General features: G+C 37.7%; 2 pseudogenes; both read right to left on the bottom strand.

The window, feature by feature from the left end:
- Positions 1 to 5,773: 5,773 nt before the first annotated feature.
- On the bottom strand, positions 5,774 to 9,202 carry LOC115951956 (annotated as a pseudogene).
- A 10,863-nt stretch (positions 9,203 to 20,065) lies between these two features.
- Positions 20,066 to 25,245, bottom strand: LOC115952188 (annotated as a pseudogene).
- Between the last annotated feature and the right edge of the window lie 493 nt (positions 25,246 to 25,738).

The following is a 25,738-nucleotide window of genomic DNA, read 5'->3' as shown; positions in this document are numbered from 1 at the left end:
AAGGAGAAGACTTGGACCGGATGTGGGTTTTTTTTCTCAGGAAACAAACAGGAAGTCAATGCTTAAATTTTCACAGGAAACAATCAAACATTATTTATAAAATCTGTGTGTAATTTTGTTAATATAGAAAGGATAAATTAGGGAATTTACTTGGACAATAATTTATCTATTCTACTCTCCCTCCAAATCTCTCCAATTTGGGGGAATTAAAAATGAGGGATTAGAGGGAGTTGAAACCCCTCCAAATCCCTCCCCCTCCTTTCTTAAAAATCTTCCAAACAAGGTAATTGGACTACTCCCCCTCCCTCTACTCTACTCCTCCTCCATTTTTTAACATCCAAACAGGCCATTAATATTTTAGTAATATTTTATGTTAGATTTAAATTTGATGTCAGTGGTTTATTATTTTTATATATTTGCCGTTTTGCTGTGTTTGGTTGCTTAGAAATTGCAAAAGAACGGTAATTACACGAAAATTGTTTCCTTCGTTGTTTAATTTTTTGTTTTTAATGTCTTTGCTACTATGCTCTGTTTGGTATCTTAGAAAATCCAAAAGAACAGAATCAACTTACACAACAAACTCAGTCCCTTAGTTGATTAATTTATTTATAATTTTTTTAAAAAATTTCTTTGCTATTATGCTCTGTTTGGTTGCTTAGAAATTGCAAAAGAACAGAATTAACTTATACACAAAAATTATTCCCTTTGTTTGATCCTATCACGAATTTTTAGTCTAGTGGAAGCTTGTTATTATCTTCTTTTTTTGTTCCTTTGCTTGAAATTTAGTAAAGAAGCTTGGGATTCACATTGATGTGTTATGAAGTTGTTATTTTTTAATTTAATTATTGAAATTATATTTGGGTTTGGAAAAAGGCGTATTTTTTGATGAATTTGGCATGTGTTGCAGTTATTCCTACGATGACAGTGCAAGAGCATGCTGGAAACGAAAAATCATGTGTGTGGCATGCTAAAGATTTTGCGGATGGGGAATTGAAGGATGAGCTCTTCTGCATTAGATTTGCTTCTCTTGAGAGTGACTGTTCTTTTTTGAATTATTTGCTTCTTTGCGTGCCTGAATATATGTATTAAAAAATTATGTCTCTGAGTAGTCCTTAGCTGTTTCCTTTCTGTGTTTCTGTGAGACGTGTGATATGCTCTTTTAATTATAATTTAAGCTCTAAAAGTTTAGAGATTAGAGAATCTTAGATATGAAGGTTCTCTTTTTTAGAGCAAATTAGGGGAGTCTGGTTAAGGTATGGATGATAAGTATTTTTGAATTGTTGAAAATTCTTTGGAGATTGTCATGAAGAGTCTAAGATCCCATTTGTTGTCGTAGAAGCTTATTGGTGTTACGTTAATCTGTAAGACAATTGAATGCTTTGTAACTTTGGTGAAGGCTTTGAGAGAAGACTAATTTTGATAGTATTTTTGAGGTTTTTGTACCATATGTGTTGTTTTGATTACATGTAGCTAAAGAAATTCTTGGCAGCTCTTTTACTAGTGGTTTTTGTACCATATGAGTTTTTATTTATTTATTTTTCCTTTCATAGTTTTCTGATTTTACTTTAATTTTTAAAAGAAAAAACCAAAATCTTGCGATAACTATGATTTATGTTTGGCAGTTTGGGTATTTGCTTTCTTTTGATTAAGGCATTTCGGTTATTTATGGTTGCAATAAAGGTTTTTCGGTTACAATTTGGTTTTTTCTTAACGTTTTGTTTGTTTTGGATATTTGAAAGAATTCTGTTCCGCTTCTTCTTTGCAACACCATATAACTAAGTTTAAGCATAACATTGTTAATTATCCTCTTCGAATATTTTTCCTTCCCCAAATACGGTTTTTGTTGTCTATAATTTACTACAATTGCTTTTCCTTAGCTCCTGAATTTTTCAATATCTACACTCCTAATCATTAAAACCTACCGATCCACACTTTATTTATTTATTTTTTTAAAAAAGCCTTAAAATTAGAGCCCATAACTGTTAATAAACTTTAAACATAGAACAAAATGAGATAAATAAAGAGAGAGGGAGATAGAAATAAGAAGGTCAGCCCCTCTATCAAGCCAGCTTCCTACCAACGTGTACCCTCCCACCACTGACTCGCCAAGACTGCTAACATTAATTTTTCCTCTTTATTTTTAAATTTGTGCATTAAATATGATCTTTTTTCCCCCTAAATATGTTATTTGTTCTTTATGAGATGTATATGTGTTGATTGTGATTTTTATGTTGCAAAAGCCACTAAGAGTAGGGAATAATCCTTAAAATTGCTTCTAATATTGTTGCATTTGGATTATTTAAAAGTCATATAAGGCATGGCTTTATGCATAAATTTGTGATGTTTCTTTTGCTGCTTTTACATGTTTGAGATTTTGACATCTTAGTTTTAGATTAAATGATCTATGAGATTTTTCTCCTTCGTGTATGTGTGTGTTTTAATGTGCCATATGTGTTCTATATACTTTCAGCCTCAAAATTTTCATTTGAAGTACTGGCAATTGCAATTTGGAGAATTTAGTCTACCAAAGGATTTAGTTGTTGGGTTTTGAGTTGAATGTATTTGTAGGTAGTTCTTTGATAAGATTATATGCAGCAGTGGTTGCAATAATAATGCATGATGTGTGTTTGATAAAATGCCTGCCTTGAAAAGATTATATTAGGTGGAATATTTTGCTAAATGGTTTACTTATTGTAGTAATTCTCTAGAACTTTTTTTGAAATCAAATCAGCATGTGCATGAAATGCTTACTTATTGGATTAATAATAGATTGTTAGTGTTTAATTGGAAGAAAAACTAAGCTTGAAATTGATCCAATCAAACTTATCCAACATAGGCATTTCTGCAGTAGATGCAACTATTAGGTCCTAATAATGGACTGAAGTTCAAGACTTCAAGTTTTGTACAAGCTGCCTCGAGGTCCACTTAAGTTTGTTGCCTAGGATATATGGTTATTTATATTTCTATAATTGGAGCACGTGAGGATTGATTTGAAAGTATGTATGTAATCAGCTATATGTTCTGATTCAACAATTACAGGGTGTGGCTTCCATGATTGAATTTATGGCCTATGGGACCAAGGTTAGAGTTAGATTTTGGCCTTATTCCCAATGTTAACCATGCAATTCATTTTTTTATGAGTTTTCCTTGATAAGTTATTGATAGCATGGTCCTTAGAAATCAACTATTTTTAAATTTGTGATTACTCCTTCCTATTGCTTGCAGTTCATTTGTACAGCCATGTTGTAGTTTTTGAAAGTTTTTGAGCACCATGCTTGGTACCCAAAAAAAAAAAAAAAAATCAATGTTATGCAGAAGGTAGAAGTGTTTGAGAATATGAAACTGCCTTCAGTATTGTTTCTTTTTTGAGAATTTTGGTTAAGAAGGTCAATGATAGGAGGGTTTAAACCTTTCTCTGCAATTAAGGCCATTGCAACATGTAGGAAAACTCCCCACTTAAAAATCTACCACTTTGTTTTGTTTCTTCTTTCTCCTCGGGTTTGTATCAGTTTGTTTTATATTTTCCTTTTGTTTTTATGTAATTAGTAATGTACTTCATATATTATAATTGTTTTCTTAATTTTGTAATCACAATGAAATTAGAGGGTGGGGTTAAATATGATCTGTCATGACTGCATAATATTCTCCTTGAGTTTGGCAAAGATTAGATTTGATTTGATGCAATGATTTTCTATGTTTGGGTTTTTACCAGAATGAGACTGATTTTCAGGATTTATGATGGCTGAACCAATGCTCATGATTGGTGGCAATAATGCTCAACTTAAGTTTCTGCATAACTCATGTTGGTGTTGCTGTTGGAGGCTTTAAGTAGCTGCATAATTGCTGGTGTTGTTGTTGCTTAAAGTCAAATTCTTTTTTCAGACACTATATGCTTAAATATACTACGTTATTTAAGTCAAATTCTTTTTTAGAAAGAGCATGTAATTCAGAAACTTATCATTATGTTTAGCTATTTAATTCCATGAAATTTTAGGTCAATTGAGCCACAAGTGAAAGGAAAAGATTTACTCTGACTGTGACATTGCTTTAAGCCCTTTCTCTTTCGGGTTTGCTTTCTACTAAATTATCTCTATCTTTATCTTTATCTTTTTTATAATTCTTTTGTTAGCATTGTATAGATTTTCATTATTAACATAACAAAGCATTGTATTAAAGTTACCTAATATGTGTTAGATGAAGATGACGTTGCCAGTTTTATTTTTGTGTAGCAATTGGTTATATGATTATTTACTAAATTCAACTTTTGAATGGTGAAATTGGAGAAAGAGATTATTTAATTTATTAAGAAGAAATTTTCTTTTCTATTTATTTGAGGAAATTAATAAGATTTTTTTTCCTCGAAGGCGTGTGAGCTCTACACTTTTGGGAGCATATAAGTCACCATGGGAAAGGAAGAACTCTGCCAAGAGCTTAGAAACCACTTTTTATTGTACTTTGAGACCATGATTTAACTTTGACCTGTCTTGTGGTGAAAAAAGAGGCTACAACATATAGTGATACAATGTATACAATAAATGATCATTGTCATTCATGACAAGTGGAAGCCATGTATAATCACTAATTAGATTAGTTTTATATTTATTGGGATGTGTGAGTTTTTGTTGTTAAAATTATTTCCTCATCTAGAAGGATTATATGGTATGGTGTAGCCAATGTTTCATATCAAAAAAGTTTATTGGGAATAACATAAACTTGATGTTATGCACAGATATAAATTGATGTACCAATTCAACACTACAATGTCATTAATATAATTGTCTTAAAGGATGAATGTCAAATGCGCCATGTGACCAATAGTTGTTCTAAGTTTTGACACCCTTAATCTTTCTTATGCAAGCTTTGATATTTTGACATGGTGGTAATGCGTGCTTAATATGTATAATTATTATAGTGTAATAATTTGTATAAAATGAAAATTATGGCATATTGGCTCTTACTTATATCAAACTTCATTACTTCAATAATCTCTTTCTTTTCTTTTCTTTTTTTCTATTTTTTTAAGAAACATGCCTCATTTTGAATAAATTAGAGAAAATACAATTATGTGTATCATTTCAATAGCTTCCCGTGCATCGCACGGGTTTGAGGCTAGTAGTTTTAAAAACTATTGTGATCTAAATCCTAGTGTGACCTTTATGCAAAATTTAGCTACAAAATTAGTTGTAGTTAAGGTTTAATCTTAGTTTAGATCTAGGGTTAAATATTAAAATATCAATTGCATTAATGATTATCCAATAGTTTTAAAAACTATTGCGATCTAAATCCTTGTGCGACCTTTATGCAAAATTTAGCTACAAAATTAGTTGTAGTTTAAGACTACAATTTTATTCAAAATGTGAATTTTGACAAACCCATCATAGGATTACATTTTCTTTTTATATCATCTATGCTTGCAAAATTTCTAGAAAATTTAAGATTAATAGTTATGTTATCAATAAATTGTTTAAATTGTAAATTTTTGTAATTTAAAATTATGCATAAAATATAATCTTATAGATCATATAGTAAATAATATCTAATTGACAACATTTGATGTGTATTAAGAGTTTACATAACATGCAATTCAACGTTTCAAAATATGTAGTAATATTAATGATATTGAATAAGGTTATGCTTAAATAGCTCAATGCAGCAAGAACTCATGTAAGTCGTACTTGAGACAATTTGGACAACACATTTCTTCTATTGAGGCATACATGCGCATCTTATATAAGTATGTCTGTATACAGCTTACCAGTTACAAATGTCAAATGCCAATGGCCCTTAAGCCACGTGGCAACTGAACCCTTTATAGTGGGTCTTTGATATGAGGATGAATCCCCCTTGTCTTCAGCTGGCAACAAAAAAAAAGGGGTTTACAAACATCATACAACACTAGCAACCAATTGAACGTTTACTTTTTAAAAAAAAAAAAAATTTACTTTTATTAGTTTATAAGGCAACCGAAAAAACTAGATTTAACCATAATAAAATTGCCCCAGTACCTCTACACCTGATTCTTTTGTGCTCTTCGACCCAATTTCTTTCAAAGATTCAGCTGAGGGAAGATCTTGATAAGAATATCATCAACGTGCTTGTAATACTGTATTCTCCACCTCTTCCAATACACCAGGGGCCCAATAACAACCCAAAAGCCAAAAATAAATCCCAGTTCTGCGCTTATGTAGTTCTTCCAATCTGTCCAAATCCAAGATTTCGAATGAGTTTCTTCAAATGTTGGAGGCAACGCTCCTGGTTCATCATATTTGCACTCTATATTCAAAGGGAAGCCACATAATCCTTTGTTTCCTTCGTAGGAAGTTTCCAAGAATGTAGCAAACTGCTTAATTTGAGGAATCTGGCCCACCAGTTGGTTGAAAGAAAGGTTTAGAACTGATAGGAAAGTAAGACCATTTGCAAGTTGCATAGGTATTGCCCCAGTAAGCTTGTTGCTTGACAAATCTAGTGACTCAAGTTGACTCAATTTTCCTAGAGATGGTGGGATTGAGTTTGTGAAAGCATTATGTGACAAGTTCAGGATATACAGTGATTTGAACTCTCCTATTTCTTCTGGTATTGGTCCTTCAAGATTGTTGCAGGAAACGTCAATTGAGGTGAAGATAGTCAAAATCTTCACCAACTCGATGTATAGACCTTTACTGGTAACTGTTATCGCATCTTGATAGTATAATTGACTAAATTTTAGGACTTCAAATTGGATGTGTTTGAGCACTGGCTGGACTTCATCTTCATCGCCCAGCATTGCCTTCCAAGTAGAAAATGATTCTCTTTGAAGCTGACCAGTAAATTTGTTTGAAGCTAGGTCAACAATTTGAATTACGGGCCAGATGACATTTGAACCTTCACAATTGATTGATCCATAAAATCTGTTAGATCGCAAGACAAGGACACGCAACCTGGATATGTTCCTCAAGAAACATGGGAAGGCATCCTCCATGTAGTTGTTCCCTATGTCAAAGACCTCAAAGTTTTTGCAATTGGACACAGACATTGGTACCACTCCATCAAGTAAGTTTCCATTGAGATTTAGAGTTTGTAAACTACAATTTCCAGGAAATGTATCTATTATTGTGCCACTGAGTTTGTTACTCCTTAAATCCAGTACCCCTAGAGTCGCACTCATCTCAATTAAGCATTGAGGAATTGTGCCATTCAAGGTATTATCAGACAGATCAAGAACTTGAAGAAATGTAGCGTAGCATAATGACTCAGGGATTCCCCCATGTAATTTATTCCTTGAAAGTGAGAAGAAAGTAGCATTAGAAAGGGATTTGCCAACGCTAGCTGGTATAACAGAGCTAAAATTATTTTGCGAGTAATCTAAGTATAAGGCTAATGATGGGAGAACTGGGAGTTCCCCCTCATGCTGGTTGGAGTGAAGGTCTAGGGCTATAGGACATTCAAACTAGAAAGATTGAGTAAAGGTCCTGCCAGAATCATCATCAGTTGGTTATACGAGAGATTTAAGTATTGAAGATTACTAAGCTTCCAAATCCAGCTGGGAATCCCTTGCTGAATCTGGTTATTTGAAAGGTCTAGATAGATTAAATTGGACTGGTTTTTCAAGAAATCAGGAGAAGTCTTCAACTTGCAAGAAGCCAATTTTAATTTGGTAATTTGGGGAAAGAGGGATAATGAAGAACTAGTTACATTGTATTCAATCAACAAGTCGTTATTGGAAAGATCAAGAATGGAAAGATTTCTCAACTGCCAAAGGAAGGAACTAACTATTGAGGTTCTTTGAAGAAAGTGAGAGAAGCTTAAGGCCTAGGAGTTCAAAGACAGACTTGGGTATTGGACCTTCCAAGTTGTTGCTACTCAAATCAAGGGTGTCCAATAGGAAAGCAGAAATGTTGGAAAATTCTTTCAGTTGACTAGAAAATCGGTTGTTGGAAAGTTCTAATTTCTGCAGTGCCGGAAGAGAAAACAGAGAGATTGGAATACTCCCTTGAAGTGCATTGTAACCCAAGTTAAGATTCACTAGATTCAGGAGCTCTTCCCACCGAGTGGAATTAATAGTACCTGTTAGAACATTATGAGAAAGGATTATATCTGTCAAAGTCTTGGTGATGCTGAAAGATGGAATAGGTCCGATGAAGTTGTTTACCGACATTTCCAAATAAACCAATTGTGCAAGGTTTGCCATAGAGTTTGGGATTGATCCAGTGAAATTACAACTTGAAAGATCTAATCTGGACAACATTTTAAGGTTCCCAATAGAATCTGGCAATGTCCCTGAAAAGTTTGTACCGCTAAGCAGCAATGACTGGAGAACTTTTTGGAAGAAATCCTGACAAAGAACCTTGGAAGTAGTTTATTATTTGACAAGTCAAGTGTCTGCAGTGTTAGAACCCGGAAGATTTTTTCTGGAAATGTTCCTTTCAAATAAGAAGAACTGAGACGCAAGGAAGTCAAATTTCTGGAATCTGCAAAAAATTCTGGAACTGGAGCATTAAAGAGATTATTATCGAGATAAATAATTGAGAGAGATTGAAGCTTCGATAAGGAAGAATCAAGAGGGCCTGAAAGATTACAACTTGACATGCTTAACACACTTAGATTTGGCAGTGAAGATGATAAGACCTGACACCACTCATTTCCTTGCGGTGATATATTTATACCATCAAGATAAAGTTCCTTCAGCTACGAAAGGTTCTGAACTAGCGTAGCTAAATTTGGGCCCTCAAGTTTCCAACATAGAATCAGCCTAGTAATAAAAAGTAGACAAATTGAGAGTAACCAACCTTGTGAGGCTTGAAATCGCATTTGGGATCTGCCCTGCAAATCAAGCATTTGACAAATTCAAGTACCTCAAATTCGTCAGCTTTCTAAACTCCGTTGGAATCCGACTGTTGAAGCAGTTATAAGCCAGATTCAGATTCTCAAGATACTGGAGACTGAAAAGGCTACTTGAATTGTCAAGTCCAGCAGTAATGGATTCGTTGAACAGGTTGAGACCAATAGCATGTCCCTCTCCGCCGCAGGTTACACCTTCCCAGAAACAGCAATCAGCACTTTCATTCCAACGCACCAGTTTTGTGGACAACGTAATGTTGAACTTGAGGGGAGCAAATAGGATCGTTGATCGCCAAGACAATGGCCAGACACCAGAGATACCAAAGATGACAAAAAGTGAGCATATTGGTATCAAGAAGAGCCATGAAAAGTAGGGAATTTTCATTGGGGGCTGTAATAAGAAACGCTAATACAATCAAGAATTGAAGAGGTGATAAAATTAATGGTTGGTTCAGGAGGGTAAAGACCTATGAACATGGCCTTCATGAGCTGTGGCTCGAATCTTGGTGGACCCAAAACCACTCTGTTTTGGCAATTGGCACGGCTGGTCAAGAATGGTGATAGGCCTTCGGACGAACTGCATAGACTCAAGTCACTCATCAGTCAACACACTGTCTCTAGCGTAGACAGTGTAGTTGTCATTGACTCAATCCTATTTAAAATGCCTGTACAATTTGTTAGGTTGAAATCTTATTAACAAAGACTAGGACGCAGCTTTATTCGGGTGCTAAACCAGCAAACGTTCATATTGAATGAGATATATTTATATTTTCACTAGCTCATATTATATTTGGGAATTTTATCTAAAGATATTTGAGAATTAATTATATTATTTATCATTAAAAAAAAGAGACGTAAAATATTGTGATCGATAAATTCAAATTTTTTTTTTTTAAGGTTAACATGGAATAGCATAAACACCAACTACCCAGCTGTCAAAGCAGCTGGGTCTGAATAAAGTATATTACAAACAGACCCCGAAGAGTCTCTAAACAAAAGCTGGACAATCTCCACAGGCGGAGTTTCCAGAACAACAAAATCCTGCCCACCTCTAGAACCTGACTTGGCTAGCCCATTGGCGCAAGCATTCGCTTCTCTAAAGTAATGGCTGATCTTCAATGCTGGGATTAATGTCATGAATTGTCTGCAATCATCAAGAATAGGGGCAAATTCAGCAGAAGAGCTATCATTGTTAGAAAGTAAATAAACAACAGCTTTAGAATCAACATCTAATTCAATAGCAAGCAGTCCAAGGTCCAAGCACAGAGCTAAACCATCCCTGAATGTCCAAAGTTCCGCCTCCATACTATTGGCTCGGCCAATGGATCTAATTAACCCTTTAACCCAAGCACCATGGTGATTCCTTATAAGTCCCCCACCTCCCGCCGGTAATAAATTCAATTTATGATATATGATTTGAATGAGTTAAAAAATATTTAATTATTTTGACTAATTTAATTGTATAATAATAATTATTTTTATATTTTTGACTGCATGTATTATTAAATTTGCTTATATATTTTGCTAGTTTTTGTTTCGATTATTGCTTAAGCAACTAAAATTGAGCAGGAATTTCAGATTCCAAATAAATTTTTTAAAATATAAAATGTAAAAAAAATAACCACATAAATTTCCAAGACTATTATTGCTCAATGGCATTGCCTCGAAGAACTCAAATTTAAATCATCCCTCCCAATTTGTTGTGAGAAAAAAAAAAAAAAAAAAGAGTTATATAAATGACATTTTTATATTAATAATTAGTGCATCACCTGTAAAAAGTAAACTAGTGGTAGCAATACGTGGGGATAAATATTTTTTTTGTATAGTAGTATAAAGTATAATTTTTTCTTAAATTTTTTTTGAAGATAATCTGTTCTCCCTAAAAATTAAACAATTTTTATTCTGTCCAATTAGGTTTATTTTGGTCACATTCAGTCCAATTTAGTCAATTTTGGTCCCCTTTTGTCCATTTTAAACTAATTGGGTCTTAAATTGATTCTTATTGTAGGTTGTCTTTTCTAATTAGCTCAAAAATTCATTTTTATTCTTGATTTGTGGGTTGAAAGTATGAAAAATTATTATATTTGGACTAAACTCCATAATAGATGTTAGAAATTAGAACTATAAGCCTTAAAAATGCAATAAAAATTATAAATATTCAAAAGTGTCATTTGGTTGACATTGGTTCTATTTGGTCCATCATGTTCTATTCAGTCCATTTTGGTCCTATTCAATCCATACGGTCATAATCGGTCCATTTGGTCCTATTTAGTCCATTCTGTCCACTAAAGTTCTATTCAGTCCAATTTGGTTCATTGGGTCTTATTCAGTCCACTTCGGCCTTATTCGGACCATTCAGTCCACATTGGCTCTATTTTTTCCAAATTGATCATATTCAGTCCATTTTGTCCACTTTAGTTTTATTTGGTCCATTCAGTCCATACTGGTCCTAATCAGTCCACATTGGTCCTATTCAGTCCACTTCGATCCATTCTTTCTATTTCAGTCCAATTTGGTCCCGTTCGGTCCATTTTATTCACTTAGGTCCATTCGGTCTTATTCGGCTCTATTCAGTTCATATTGGTCCTATTCTATCCACTTCAGTCCTATTTGGTCCACATTGTCTTATTCGGTCCATTTTGTCCACTTTGGTTCTATTTGGTCCAATTGGAATTGAGTGGAATGCAAAATGGAAGAATTCTCAAACAATGCGTAATATGGTGGAATCTAATTGTAACGCCCCAAAATCATAGGCAATAAAAGTCTATTTAATCTGAATAATCCATAAAAAATATTAAATAAAAAAAACTAGCAACCTTGAATCTGATTACAAAAGTCAGAGCTCTAATTCACCAAATACAAAACATCCTCAAAATAATTCTCCAATACAAAGTTTAATGCCATAAAATAATAATAAAATTCTCAGTTCCACAAAAATAGTTTGTAACTTCTGTCTCCCAAGAATCTCTACTCCAGTAATCCACCTAATGTATCTGTAATGGGAAATAAAGGGGAGTGAAATAACTCAATAAGTGGAATTCACTAACATTGGGGTGTGGGAACAAACCTTTCAAATAAATAATTCTTTCAACAGATTCACAGCTTATAACTCATCAATATTTTCTCATCAACTATTTCATGTAAAAGAAAATAATATCTTTATATTGTGAGCCATCATAATATATATATTGATACTGTAAGGACACGATTCCTGCGCGGCCCAGTGATATTTTTGGGTTCACGCGGGAGAGATCCCTCACAATACGATTTGTAGAGAGTGGGCTTGAAAAGCTTGGGCTTGGTCACGGGGGGATGGTCCGGTCTAGATTTCAGAAAGATCCCTGTGGAAAACGGACTGGGCTTAAACGTTTAAAGCCCCGCCATACTGTCACCTCTGAGAATGGGCTCCTCGGACTTGATCCGAGGACCCTTGTGGTCCTTTCCGGCTGTCCAACGGAGGACTTTCTCTGTTCTGTGCATGGATCATTCCGGCGATCTTCCTCATGAAGTCTCCTTTTTTTCCCCCCCTGCTAGATTTACTTACTTCTCCTTTTATACTAGTGTGCGTTCGATGTCCTTCGTCCACGTGTAGGGTCAGTCTTTACAAATACTGACATTGGTCCCATCAGTCTAATCCCGGAATTGCTGGGGATGACTTGATAAAGCTGTAGAGTACGGTTCTGCCAGGCATTGGGCCTTATCCAGAAGGGTATTTAGGGTAATCGCCCCAAGGTATTTTGGATTTCCTTACGAATTTATCCCTTTATTCTGGGCGGATTATGGGCCTGCCGAGGACTAGACTGTCCTCGGCTGCCTCCCAAAAATTGGTCCGTGCTCGGCGTCATGGAGCTTGGGCCACAGTTCTCCTCGGATTGGGTCCTCGGACTTTCTAAGGGCAAATGGGCCTGGTCCACGAATTGCTGGGCCCCACAATAGCCCCTCAAAACCCTTCTATCCGAATTCCGGATTGGAAAGGAGGGTTTTGGCAAACCCGGGCCCTTAATATGGCCCATTTAGCTTGATCCCGCATTTATGTGAGCGGTTTCTCAGGAAGTTAGGCGGTTTTTGAGGGATTCCTTTTAATCCGCTCGGAATCTGCTCCTGCCGCTTGGATGTCCCAGACGCGCCCTTAATGAATTCCCCTTAATGAGGCTCATTTATATCCGGCGGCTCATTTGATAAGGTGGAGAAGTGGAACGGACGCCTCTTTTTTCTTCAGATTCTTTGGGAAGGTTGAATGCATTTAATGCCATCCGTTCTGCTCTTCCTATAAGAAGGCAAGCAGGAGGCCATCACTTTCGTACTAACTCCCTTCTATTCTTCTGAGATCGCAACAAATGATGAAGAAATCATGCCCCTCCTCTAGACACCATATTCTGATAAAGCTTGAAATGGCTCGATCAGGGCAAGGGTGGCGCAGACTTAAGATCTGTCTCGCCTCTCTTTCAGCCAAAATCCGAAGCAGGGACTCGTCGTGTCGAACTCTCGGCGTGACTGAGTCGAGAACAACCAAGACCAGCACCACCCGGCTCCTCATGAGCATACCTAATATGGCACCAACGTGTTAGGAGTCAGGGCTGAGGCAGGGGCTAAGTGCTTCTGCTTCTCCCTCTTTTGCTCCTTGGTGCCCTCCTCCGCTTTCCTCTTATAGTCTTCCCAGCACCAGTTCCGTCCTGGTGCCTTCCCTTTTCCCTCTTTTGCTCCTTTTCTTTCTTTTCATCCCTTCTCTCTTCTTCTCCTCCTTCTTTACTCATGTCCTCCATCTTCCTCCTTCATCTCCTCCATCTTCTTCATTGATTTCTTCCTTACTATTTCCTTCTCCTTCAATTCTTCTTCCTTCTCCTTCAATTCTTCTTCCTTGTCCTTCATCCTTTTCCGAAGAAGGTTCTTGTCATGATATGAGCAATGTTGAAGGCAGAGACTGAAAAGACCTTGAAGATGAGTTTTAGAAGAAGCCTGACTGTTTACTTCTCTGTACTGCGAGTGTTATCGTTGCTTCAGCAGTTCTCCTTTTGTATAGGCTTGTTTGAGCCCTTTTTCGTACATTGTAATAATCTCTTATATTAATAAGAGTGTTTATTATTTCATTTTGCATATTCCGTTTATGTTTTTGTATATTGGTAAATGCTGCTCGGCTCAATGAGAAAGTATCTAAACCGATGACAACTAAGACCAAAATACTTGATAATAAAAAGATGTTGCCCTAACTCTAATATAAGTGTTTGGCCCAATAAGGCCGACCAGTGAAAAGTAATGACTACCCATGCTGGCCGAGGAGAGAACTGGAGGCTTGATGCCGTGTTTGGGTCCGAGGACCATACAAGGCCTTGATTCTATACAAAACTCGTAATAATAATAATTTTTATACTTGGTTTCCCCATAGGCTTGAGTCCGAGGACCATGCAAGGCCTTGGTTCAGTCCATAACTTGTAATAATAATAATTTTTATACTTGGTGTCCCCGTAGGCTTGAGTCCGAGGACCATGCAAGGCCTTGGTTTTGTTTTATTCCCTCTCCTTAGGTATCCCGTACGCGGCCGGGCAGGAGGTTGTCCTCGGCATTAGTTATTACCTGGCGTGGGCCGTAGTCCGTGGGCCATCATGTAGCAAGGGTATGGGCCGCGAATTTACTAGGCCCACGGATCATGAGATATTTCCATAATCTTTGGCCACGCGGTACTTCTGGGTGTCCCGATGTTTGAGGTGCACCTCGACGAGGCTCCTTTAGTCTTGTCGTTGCAGAGGTTTGTTGGAAGTCGAGCTGGAGACGTTTTGTCTGTAGCGTTCCTCGGGAAGCTGCGCTAATTAAATGCCACCACCCTATCTCCTCAAATAAATAAGAGAGCAAGTTTCTTTGCCTAGGCACCAGCTCCTTAGTCTCATCCTTCAGCTTCCTCCCGCAGCAAGTCATGTTTGAGACGAGGGTCGGGGAAGAAAAACTCTCTCCGCCGCAAAGGCGCCACGTTCTCCTCAAGCTCAGAAGAGTGATATACGGGCAACGAAGGCATAGATTCAAAGAAATATTCCCTTATGACAGAGGGGAGAGGGTGTTTCCCACGCTTTTAGTCAAAATCCGAAGCAGGTTCTGGTCATGCCAGATTTTTGGTATGTCCGAAGAAGGAATTTCCACCATCAGCACTGTCTACCTGGCAGCCGGCAAATTTCTGCGGGGGCTTCCCAACTTTCGGCTCCCTGCATCTTCTTTGTAGATGGTGTTAGCCTGAGGTCAGGTTCTTTTGCTGCCTGAGTTTCGGGCACGTGAAAGCGTTGAGGATGAAACGAGGTCTTGAGGCAGTAGCCAACCTCTCCTCTGTGCTACCTGCATCCTCCCCACTGCGGCGTGAGGCTCAAGTTGGGCTCCTTTGCTGCCGGAGCTATGGGCATGCGAAAGCATGGGGGAAGGGACAAGGCCTCGAAGCAGTAGCCCACCTCTCGTCTGTGCTACCTCCTCGGCCTTCTCTTGCTTCCTTGTAACTTTCCTTTCTATCATGTAGCAAGTTTTATCACAAGTTGATTTCAGCTTTTTGTTGTATGCTGTACTGTTTCTTTGTTTTAATAAGAAAGGAAATTTTGCCTACTTATTTTGAATACTACTCTTTTTGCAACATTATTTTGTGGAAGGGTGTGCTCCCTGTGTCTGTTTCTTCAATGATACTTAGAGCAGGAAGTTTTGAAACATAATCCAATCAGTTCTAATGTACCAACACTACCAAACCTTACGGCGATAACTCATAGCAGGTTTAACTCAGGAAACTAGCAAAAATAACAATTGAATATTCTGTGATAAGTATGAGAGTACCGTCCGAGGAGTTGACGGAGGGTAAAGAACTCAAATTGTTTCTCAGGTGACGTATTGCCCTACGTCGCATCGATTCCCTTGGTGCTGCAGATTTAAGAGCAGACTTGCGAATCCCCGCAGTTTGGGAACTGACCCAATGGCGAGTGGGGAGCTTTCCTCAGATGAATCCAAATTCTACGTAATGTAGTTTTTCCTTACGAGTAGTTGGTTTTCCCATAGGTTTGAGTCCGAGGACCATACAAGACCTTGGTTCCGTCCGAAACTTGTGATGTTTATCTCTTGTACTTGGTTTCCCCATAGGTTTGAGTCCGAGGACCATGCAAGACCTTGGTTCTGTCCAAAACTTACGAGATTTATTTTTTTGTGTTTGGTTTCCCCACAGGCTTGAGTCCGTGGACCATGCAAGGCCTTGGTTCTGTCCAAAACTTTTGGTTTTCATCTCTTGTACTTGGTTTCCCATAGGTTTGAGTCCGAGGACCATGCAAGACCTTGGTTCTGTCCAAAGCTTGTGAGATTTGTTTTTTTTTTGTGCTTGGTTTCCCCACAGGCTTGAGTCCGTGGACCATGCAAGACCTTGGTTCTGTCCAAAGCTTTTGATTTTCATCTCTTGTACTTGGTTTCCCCATAGGTTTGAGTCCGAGGACCATGCAAGACCTTGGTTCTGTCCAAAGCTTGTGAGATTTTTTTTTTTGTGCTTGGTTTCCCCACAGGCTTGAGTCCGTGGACCATGCAAGACCTTGGTTCTGTCCAAAGCTTTTGATTTTCATCTCTTGTACTTGGTTTCCCCATAGGTTTGAGTCCGAGGACCATGCAAGACCTTGGTTCTGTCCAAAACTTACGAGATTTATTTTTTTGTGTTTGGTTTCCCCACAGGCTTGAGTCCGTGGACCATGCAAGGCCTTGGTTCTGTCCAAAACTTTTGATTTTCATCTCTTGTACTTGGTTTCCCCATAGGTTTGAGTCCGAGGACCATGCAAGACCTTGGTTCTGTCCAAAACTTACGAGATTTATTTTTTTTGTGTTTGGTTTCCCCACAGGCTTGAGTTCGTGGACCATGCAAGGCCTTGGTTCTGTCCAAAACTTTTGATTTTCATCTCTTGTACTTGGTTTCCCCATAGGTTTGAGTCCGAGGACCATGCAAGACCTTGGTTCTGTTCAAAACTTACGAGATTTATTTTTTTGTGTTTGGTTTCCCCATAGGCTTGAGTCCGTGGACCATGCAAGACCTTGGTTCTGTCCAAAGCTTTTGATTTTCATCTCCTGTACTTGGTTTCCCCATAGGTTTGAGTCCGAGGACCATGCAAGACCTTGGTTCTGTCCAGAGCTTGTGAGATTTGTTTTTTTTTTGTGTTTGGTTTCCCCATAGCTTGAGTCCGTGGACCATGCAAGACCTTGGTTCTGTCCAAAGCTTTTGATTTTCATCTCCTGTACTTGGTTTCCCCATAGGTTTGAGTCCGAGGACCATGCAAGACCTTGGTTCTGTCCAGAGCTTGTGAGATTTGTTTTTTTTTTGTGTTTGGTTTCCCCATAGGCTTGAGTCCGTGGACCATGCAAGGCCTTGGTTCTGTCCAAAACTTTTGATTTCCATCTCCTGTACTTGGTTTCCCCATAGGTTTGAGTCCGAGGACCATGCAAGACCTTGGTTCTGTCCAAAACTTACGAGATTTATTTTTTTGTGTTTGGTTTCCCCACAGGCTTGAGTCCGTGGACCATGCAAGGCCTTGGTTCTGTCCAAAACTTTTGATTTCCATCTCCTGTACTTGGTTTCCCCATAGGTTTGAGTCCGAGGACCATGCAAGACCTTGGTTCTGTCCAAAACTTACGAGATTTATTTTTTTGTGTTTGGTTTCCCCACAGGCTTGAGTCCGTGGACCATGCAAGGCCTTGGTTCTGTCCAAAACTTTTGATTTCCATCTCCTGTACTTGGTTTCCCCATAGGTTTGAGTCCGAGGACCATGCAAGACCTTGGTTCTGTCCAAAACTTACGAGATTTATTTTTTGGTATTTGTTTGTTTTTCGGATGTAAGCCCCTAGATCAGGGCGGGGAGAGCCGGCTTGAGGCCAAGAGCCCCTAGGGCTGCCTACGCCATGGGCGCTGCAAGGAGTAGCCCCTAGCAGAAGTTTATGTCGGAACAACAGCTGCACGTCAAAGGAGACGGAGGAAGCTCCGTGAATTTTTGCTTAGTAGAGAGTTGACTCCACCGCCACCTGCGCCAAGCGCGCATGCTTCCCACAGACGGCGCCAATTGTAAGGACACGATTCCTGCGCGGCCCAGTGACATTTTTGGGTTCACGCGGGAGAGATCCCTCACAATACGATTTGTAGAGAGTGGGCTTGAAAAGCTTGGGCTTGGTCACGGGGGGATGGTCCGGTCTGGATTTCAGAAAGATCCCTGTGGAAAACGGACTGGGCTTAAACGTTTAAAGCCCCGCCATACTGCCACCTCTGAGAATGGGCTCCTCGGACTTGATCCGAGGACCCTTGTGGTCCTTTCCGGCTGTCCAACAGAGGACTTTCTCTGTTCTGTGCATGGATCGTTCCGGCGATCTTCCTCATGAAGTCTCCTTTTTTTCCCCCCCTGCTAGATTCACTTACTTCTCCTTTTATACTAGTGTGCGTTCGATGTCCTTCGTCCACGTGTAGGGTCAGTCTTTACAAATACTGACATTGGTCCCATCAGTCTAATCCCGGAATTGCTGGGGATGACTTGATAAAGCTGTAGAGTACGGTTCTGCCAGGCATTGGGCCTTATCCAGAAGGGTATTTAGGGTAATCGCCCCAAGGTATTTTGGATTTCCTTACGAATTTATCCCTTTATTCTGGGCGGATTATGGGCCTGCCGAGGACTAGACTGTCCTCGGCTGCCTCCCAAAAATTGGTCCGTGCTCGGCGTCATGGAGTTTGGGCCACAGTTCTCCTCGGATTGGGTCCTCGGACTTTCTAAGGGCAAATGGGCCTGGTCCACGAATTGCTGGGCCCCACAGATACCATCACATAAACAATTTCCTAGGCTTTTCTCGTGGTCAACCTTTACGCCCCGTTGACAGAGTTGTGCTGTCCCCTTTTTGGGACTGGAACCTCCTTTCATCCCATTTCTTAAGGATGGCTCCTTTGGAACCTAAAGGTACACTCCCTTGCTAAGGAACTTCCTTTTGGATCCTCAATAGTATGCTCCCTTGCTAAGGAGCTATCAAATGTGCACTGTCCCCTTTTAGGACCGTCCCTTGCTAAGGACTAGCTGCAGCATGATTGTCCCTTGCTAAGGACTAAATACCATACTGAGCTTCTAATCACGACTTGTCATAAGTTTTCAAAACATATTCAATATGCTCACAAAATAATCCATTCATACTTCTCAAAATATAAAGACATATTCACACATATAAGTTTAAATAAAATTAGGTTGTCCCACAAGTTTTTTATAAAACGAATAGCCAATGTGAACATCAAACATTTGTAAAATATTCATTTATATATAGAATATCTACATATTTCTTTCATATAAAATAGTTTAATAATCAACACTGTTTTGGGAAAACCCCCAAAATTAGTAAACACCACTTACCTTTTAGTTGCAAAAATAAAGGAAATCAACCTCCCTTGAATCACAACAATTCAGTAGAATTAGAACCTAGCAATACCAAAAATAGGTTCATCAATACACAATTTCCCACTTCAAAATTTATTTTCACACTTAAACAGTTTTATCCTAAACAATATTAATATATCCAAAATCCTCCATTTATTCACTTAACTATCAAATTTACTATTGGAAGCCACATATTGCTTTAATTTGTTGCTTAGCATTCCCTCTTGATGCCACTGGATGTCCATTGACTCTAACCATTAAATATATATATATATATATATATATATATATATATTCAATCTAACATGGGTAGCCATGAGATAGTATTCTTAATTTATCAATCCGGATGCTTACATTTTTCCCTTGAAGCCACGGGATATATATATATACATAAACCTATCTGATCAACCTAGTATATAAAGCTATTAATCAAAGGTAGAAGCCATATATTAAAGTTATGTCAAATCCATTTCAAAGCCTATGGAGGACCATACGGCTATATAAATAAAAAGTTCCTATTTTAATATTGTATTCATCACTCCAAAGACCCCAAAATCTATTACACGGTTGAACTAGTGTGAATGCATAATAACCGGTCAACAATTGTGGCTTAGTGTGAATGCAATAACATAAGCATTCTTTTCACTTTAACATGGTGACCAAGTCCAAACCTATTACTCTATTTGGCTCAATTTCAAATCTGTGTTCCTTCCTGACATATTGACCAAATCTTTATCTAATATAATACAATTATAGGACCCCTTTTCTATTAGTATAATGATAGTCTAGGTTCATATCAATTGCAAGATATTGACTATTCAAACTTCTTAAATCTTGAGCATGAGAAAAATCATACCTAAAGACTCCAACTCAACGCCACAGTGAAGAAAGGCAGAATTCAATAGTTGGCTGAAGCAAAAAGAAATCGCATCAGCAAAACACATGTGACCTAAGAGGAAAGGCTAGGGTTTTCAAGGCCCATATATGTACAATGTCACCTCACTTGGGTTTCATATTCCATAGTATTTATCTTCTTTTTAATACCTTAGGCCCAAATTAATTTAATCCATTTTAATTATAGGCCTCAATTTAAAATTTACGTATAATAATTTAATTGGAATCAAAATTATGGAGTGTTACACTAATGCTCTCACATGTGAGGTTCCTAGACACCTTTTATTTTGAAGATTTATCAACCAACATGTGGGCAAGCCATTCATGATGCACAATACCATTTATTTTGAGATTTTTTTTTTGCTCTAAATGAAATATATATATCTTGTTAAGTAATTTCACAATAAATATATTAAAATATAAATACTAGGAAATAAAATTAGTTATTTTTTAATATAAATAAATAATAATAAAATTAAATAATTCATTTAGGTGGAATGTTTAATGTATAGTACCTATTTTTCTTTCATAAAAACAGTGACACTGACACGACACTAATTACAAGATTGAGCACTGGTTGGACCTAATGCTCTCACACATGGAAGTGATTGAATATTGGTTGGACCTCATCATCATCATCCAAGATTGCCTTTGTAGAAAAGGATTCTATTTTGAAGTTGACCAGTAAATTTGTTTGAAGCTAGGTCTACAATTTGAAGCATTGGTGCGTTTACATTTGATCCTCCACAATCAATAATCGGCCAGTAAAATTTGTTAGATTGCAAGACAAGGACATGTAACCTGGATATGTTCCTCAAGTAACACGGGAAGAAGTCATCCTCAATGTGGTTGTTACAATCAAATGTACTCCTAGAATATAGCAACTTATACATTTTTGATGTTCTTATCAGATTCTTTTGCTATTTCAAGTTTGAATCCGTGCATGAATGCATCTAAGATGAATGATAATGCACATAATAAAATAATTTAAATCCACCCATCCCCGAAATTTCTACCAAGTCCACTTAATTTTTTTTCCCAATCTCTCTGCCAGTGAGGCAGGGATGTTGCCATTGCTCTTCCCTGACTTGCAGCAGTTAAAATTGAGAAACTGAAAATATGCTGCAACATATCAGCCATCATCTGATCTCAATTATCCAAATAATAGCACCAAAACTAGTGCCATATACAAAAAATGCAGGCAAATCATGTCAGAATCATCATCAATTTTTTCTTTTCTTGAAGTATTATTATTTTCTGTTATTTACTCATCGAAAAATGTTTTTTTTTTTTAAACGCCAAATGCAGCTGGGAGAATGCCTACCTGATCTGTCACCACATATTATTATTATTAATTTTTTTATAAATGGAATTCACCGTTGAATGCAATTTTATTCAGACAAAAATGTTATTAATGCAGAAATTGCATAGTATGATAACAGAGAACCCCACATGTAAATATGTCTCAGCAATCTCGTTCAAATTTATATACCTACACAGTCTCTTTGATTCTCTTCTTTATTTCAACTTTTATTCCAAATACATCGAAATCTAAAGAGAAAACATAAAATTAAATAAACAGTAACAACTTTTACATGACATACAGAAGAAGTAACGCTCTCAACGTTTTACTCATACCTAACCTTTTTTTTTTTTTTTTGTTGAAACATGATACGGCACTTTATTCAAATAACTGAAAAATTAGATACTTATACCTAACCAAATAAACTAAATAAGCCACAAAATAAGCAAGCCAAACAAAGATAAACTACCATTAGTACCACACACTTTGCCGCAACTACCTTATCATTAGTGCCTCCGCCCTTGATTTATGCGTGCTGCTCTTCGACGGTATTTAATTCCAAGATTCAGTTGAGGGAAGATCCTGATAAGAATGTCATCAACGTGTTTGAAATACCATATACTCCACCTCTTCCAAAACATAAGGGGTCCAATGATAAAGCCAAAACCAAAAATAAATCCTAGTTCAACACTAATGAAATTCAAATTAATTTCTCCAGATTTTTGTGTTGCTGAAGGTGGTGGAGTAGTACCATTTGTGAAATTTGTCACCAACGGGGATCCACATAATCCTCTGTTCCCTTCATATGAATCATTTGTAAACGTAGCAAATTGCTTGCCTTGTGGAATTGGCCCCACCAATTGATTGAATGAAAGGTTTAGGAATGAAAGGAAAGTAAGACTATCTGCAAGTTGCACAGGGATCTCCCCTCTAAGGTTGTTGCTTGACAAGTCCAATGATTCCAATTGAGTCAAGTTGCCCAGAGATGGTGGAATGTAGCCTGTAAGAGCATTATGCGAGAAGTTGAGAAGACGTAGCGATTTGAGCTCTCCTATTTCTTCTGGTATTGTCCCATTAAGATTGTTGCAGGATACATCAATTGAAGTGAAAAGAGTTAAAATCCTAACCAGCTCAATCTCTAGACCTTTAATGGTAACTCTTATACTATCTTGATAATAATTTTGACTGAATTGTAGGATTCCAAATTGGAGGTATTGAATTCGTGACTGGGCATGATCCATCATTGCCTTCCAAGCGAAAATGAATTCTCTTGGAAATCGACCAATAAAATTATTTGAAGCTAGGTCAAGAATTTGAAGCATTGGCCAAGAGGTATTAATTGGCCCTCCACAATCAATGGACCCATACAATTGGTTAGATCGCAAGATAAGGACATGCAACGAGGATATGTTCTTCAGGTAACATGGGAAGGCATCCTTTATCTTATTGTTCCCCAGGTCCAAGACCTCCAAACTTTTGCAATTCCCCAAAGACTTTGGTACCGCTCCTTCTAATAGGTTTCCATTGAGGTTTAGAGTTAGTAAACCACAATTAACTGGAAACGAATCAGATAAATTGCCACCAAGATTGTTCCTTCTCAAATCCAACACCCCGAGAGTCTCAGTCATTCCATAGAAGCATTGGGGAATAGTGCCATTCAAAAAATTATTGCGCAGATCAAGAACTTGCAGATATGGAGCATTGCACATTGATACAGGGATACTGCCAGATAAATGATTGTTTGAAAGATATAAGAGAGAAGCAACACTGAGGGAGCTGAGAATGCCAGCAGGTATAACAGAGCTGAAATTATTCCTTGAGAGATCCAGATACATGGCAGATGGTGGGAGAGTTGGGAGTTGCCCCTGGAGTTGGTTGGAATGAAGATCTAGGATAGTTAACGTAGAAGGAAGATTGGGCAAAGGCCCTTCCAGGAGGTTATACGAGAGATTTAGGTAAAGAAGATTAGTAAGATTCTGAATCCAGTTGGGTATATTTCCAGGAATCTCATTATTTGAAAGGTCTAGCATGGTTAATTTGGATTGGTTTATCAAGAAATCAGGAGAAGTCTTCAATTTGCAAGAAGCCAATTTTAATGTGGAAATTTGGGGAAAGGACGATGATGAAGAAGTTTCAACATACTCAATCGATAAGCTGTTGTAGGAAAGATCAAGATTGGAAAGGTTTCTCAACTGCTGAATCTTATTGAGCTGCAAGGAGCCGCTAAAGTTGTTTGAAGAAAGTGAGAGAAGCTTAAGACCTTTAAGTTGAAAGACAGACGTTGGTACTGGCCCTTCCAAGTTGTTGCTACTCAAATCAAGGGTGTTCAGTAGGTGACAAGAAACATTAAATCCAAGCCGACCATAAAATTGGTTGTGGAAAAGTCGTAATATTTGCAATGATGGAAGGGAAAACAGGGAGGCCGGAATATTCCCTTTAAGTGAATTGTTACCCAAGTCAAGAATCACCAGATTCAGAAGATCCTTCCAGTTAAGGGAATCAATCTTACCTGTTAGATCATTATGGGAAAGGTATATCTGGGTCAACTTCTTGGCCATGCTGAATGATGGAATTAGTCCGGTGAGGCTGTTTGATGACATGTCCAAATAAACCAATTGAGTAAGATTTCCCATAGAGTTCGGTATTGATCCACTGAAATTGCATCCAGAAAGATCTATTCTGGACAACATTGCCAGGTTACCAATAGAATCTGGCAGTGCCCCTGAAAATTTTGTACCACTAAGCAGCAGTGACCGAAGAGAACCATTTGGAAGAAATTCTGGCAAAGAACCTTGAATTAGTTCATTATTTGACAAGTAAGTGTCTGCAGTGTTCGAATTTGGAAGATCTCTTTCGGAAATGTTCCATTCAATCCACAAGAATTGAGATCCAAGTAAGTCAAATTTGTGAAATTTGCAAAAAATTCTGGAACTGGAGCATTAAAGGGATTACTTCCGAGACTAATAATTGAGAGGGACTGAAGCTTCGATAAGGAGGAATTAAAAGGCCCTGAAAGATAACAATCAGACATGCTCAAAACCGTTAGATTTGGCACTGAAGAAGATAAGGCCTGACACCAATCATTCCCTGGCGCTGATATATTTACACCATCAAGATAAAGTTCCTTTAGCTCCGTAAAATTCTGAAGTAGCATGGCTAAATCAGGGTTCTCAATTTTCAGTATAGAATCACTCAACAAAGATGTAGACAAATCAAGTGTAACCAACCTTGTCAACTGTGAAATCTCAATGGGAATCTGCCCCTCAAAGCCAGCATTTGATAGGTTTAAACAACTCAAATTCGGCAGATTGCCAAACCCCGGTGGAATCCGAGAATTTTTGAAGTTGTTATAAGCCAAACTCAGGCTCTGGAGATTCTGAAGACTGAAAAGGCTACTTGATTTGTAAAGTCCACCATAGATTGATTCTTTGTTCAGATTGAGGCCAATAACACGTCCCTCCTCGCTGCAGGTTACACCTTTCCACAAACAGCAATTTAGACTTTCGTTCCAGTGTACCAGTTTTGTGGACAAAGCACTATCGAATTTGAGGCTGTTCTTCAATCCGATCAACAAATCTCGCTGATCATGAAGACATTGGTCAGACACGACAAAGATACCAAAGTTGACAAACAGTGAGCATATGGTGATCAAGAAAAGCCATGGAAAGAACGGAATTTTCATTGTAGGCTGTATAAGATACACTCTTACGATCAAGAATTGAAGAGGTGATGAAATTAATGGTTGGTTGAGGAGGGTATAAACCTATGAACATGGCCTTATTGAGCTGTGGCTCCAGTCTTGGTGGACCCCAAACCACTCGGTTTTGGCAATTGGCACAGCTAGTCAACAATGGGAAGGTAAGATGATTGCGATACTGCATCCCCTGTTGTAATGGTGATAGGCTTTCGGACAAACTTCGTAGACTCAACACACTGTCTCTAGCGTAGACTAGCGTAGCGTAGACGATGTGGTTGACTTGTCATAAGTCATTGACTCAATCCTATTTTTAAAAATCATTCCCTCAAGGTTTTGCATGCCTGTACAATTTGTTAAGTTGAGATCTAAATTATTAACCAAGGCTAGGACGCAGGTTTATTCGGGTGCTAAACCAGCAAACATTCATATTGAATGAGATATATTTATATTTCACTAGCTCACATTATATTTGAGAATTAATTATATTATTTGTCATTAAAATAAAAGAGATGTAAATTATTGTGATCCATAAATTCAATATACGATATATGGTTTGAATGAATCCAAAAATATTTAATTATTTTGACTAATTTAATTGCATAATAATTATTTTTATTTTTGATTGCGTGTATTATTAAA

This window comes from Quercus lobata, chromosome 7 (genome assembly GCF_001633185.2).
Source record: "Quercus lobata isolate SW786 chromosome 7, ValleyOak3.0 Primary Assembly, whole genome shotgun sequence".
Classification (NCBI taxonomy): domain Eukaryota; kingdom Viridiplantae; phylum Streptophyta; class Magnoliopsida; order Fagales; family Fagaceae; genus Quercus; species Quercus lobata.
This window is presented reverse-complemented; position numbering and strand designations above follow the sequence as displayed.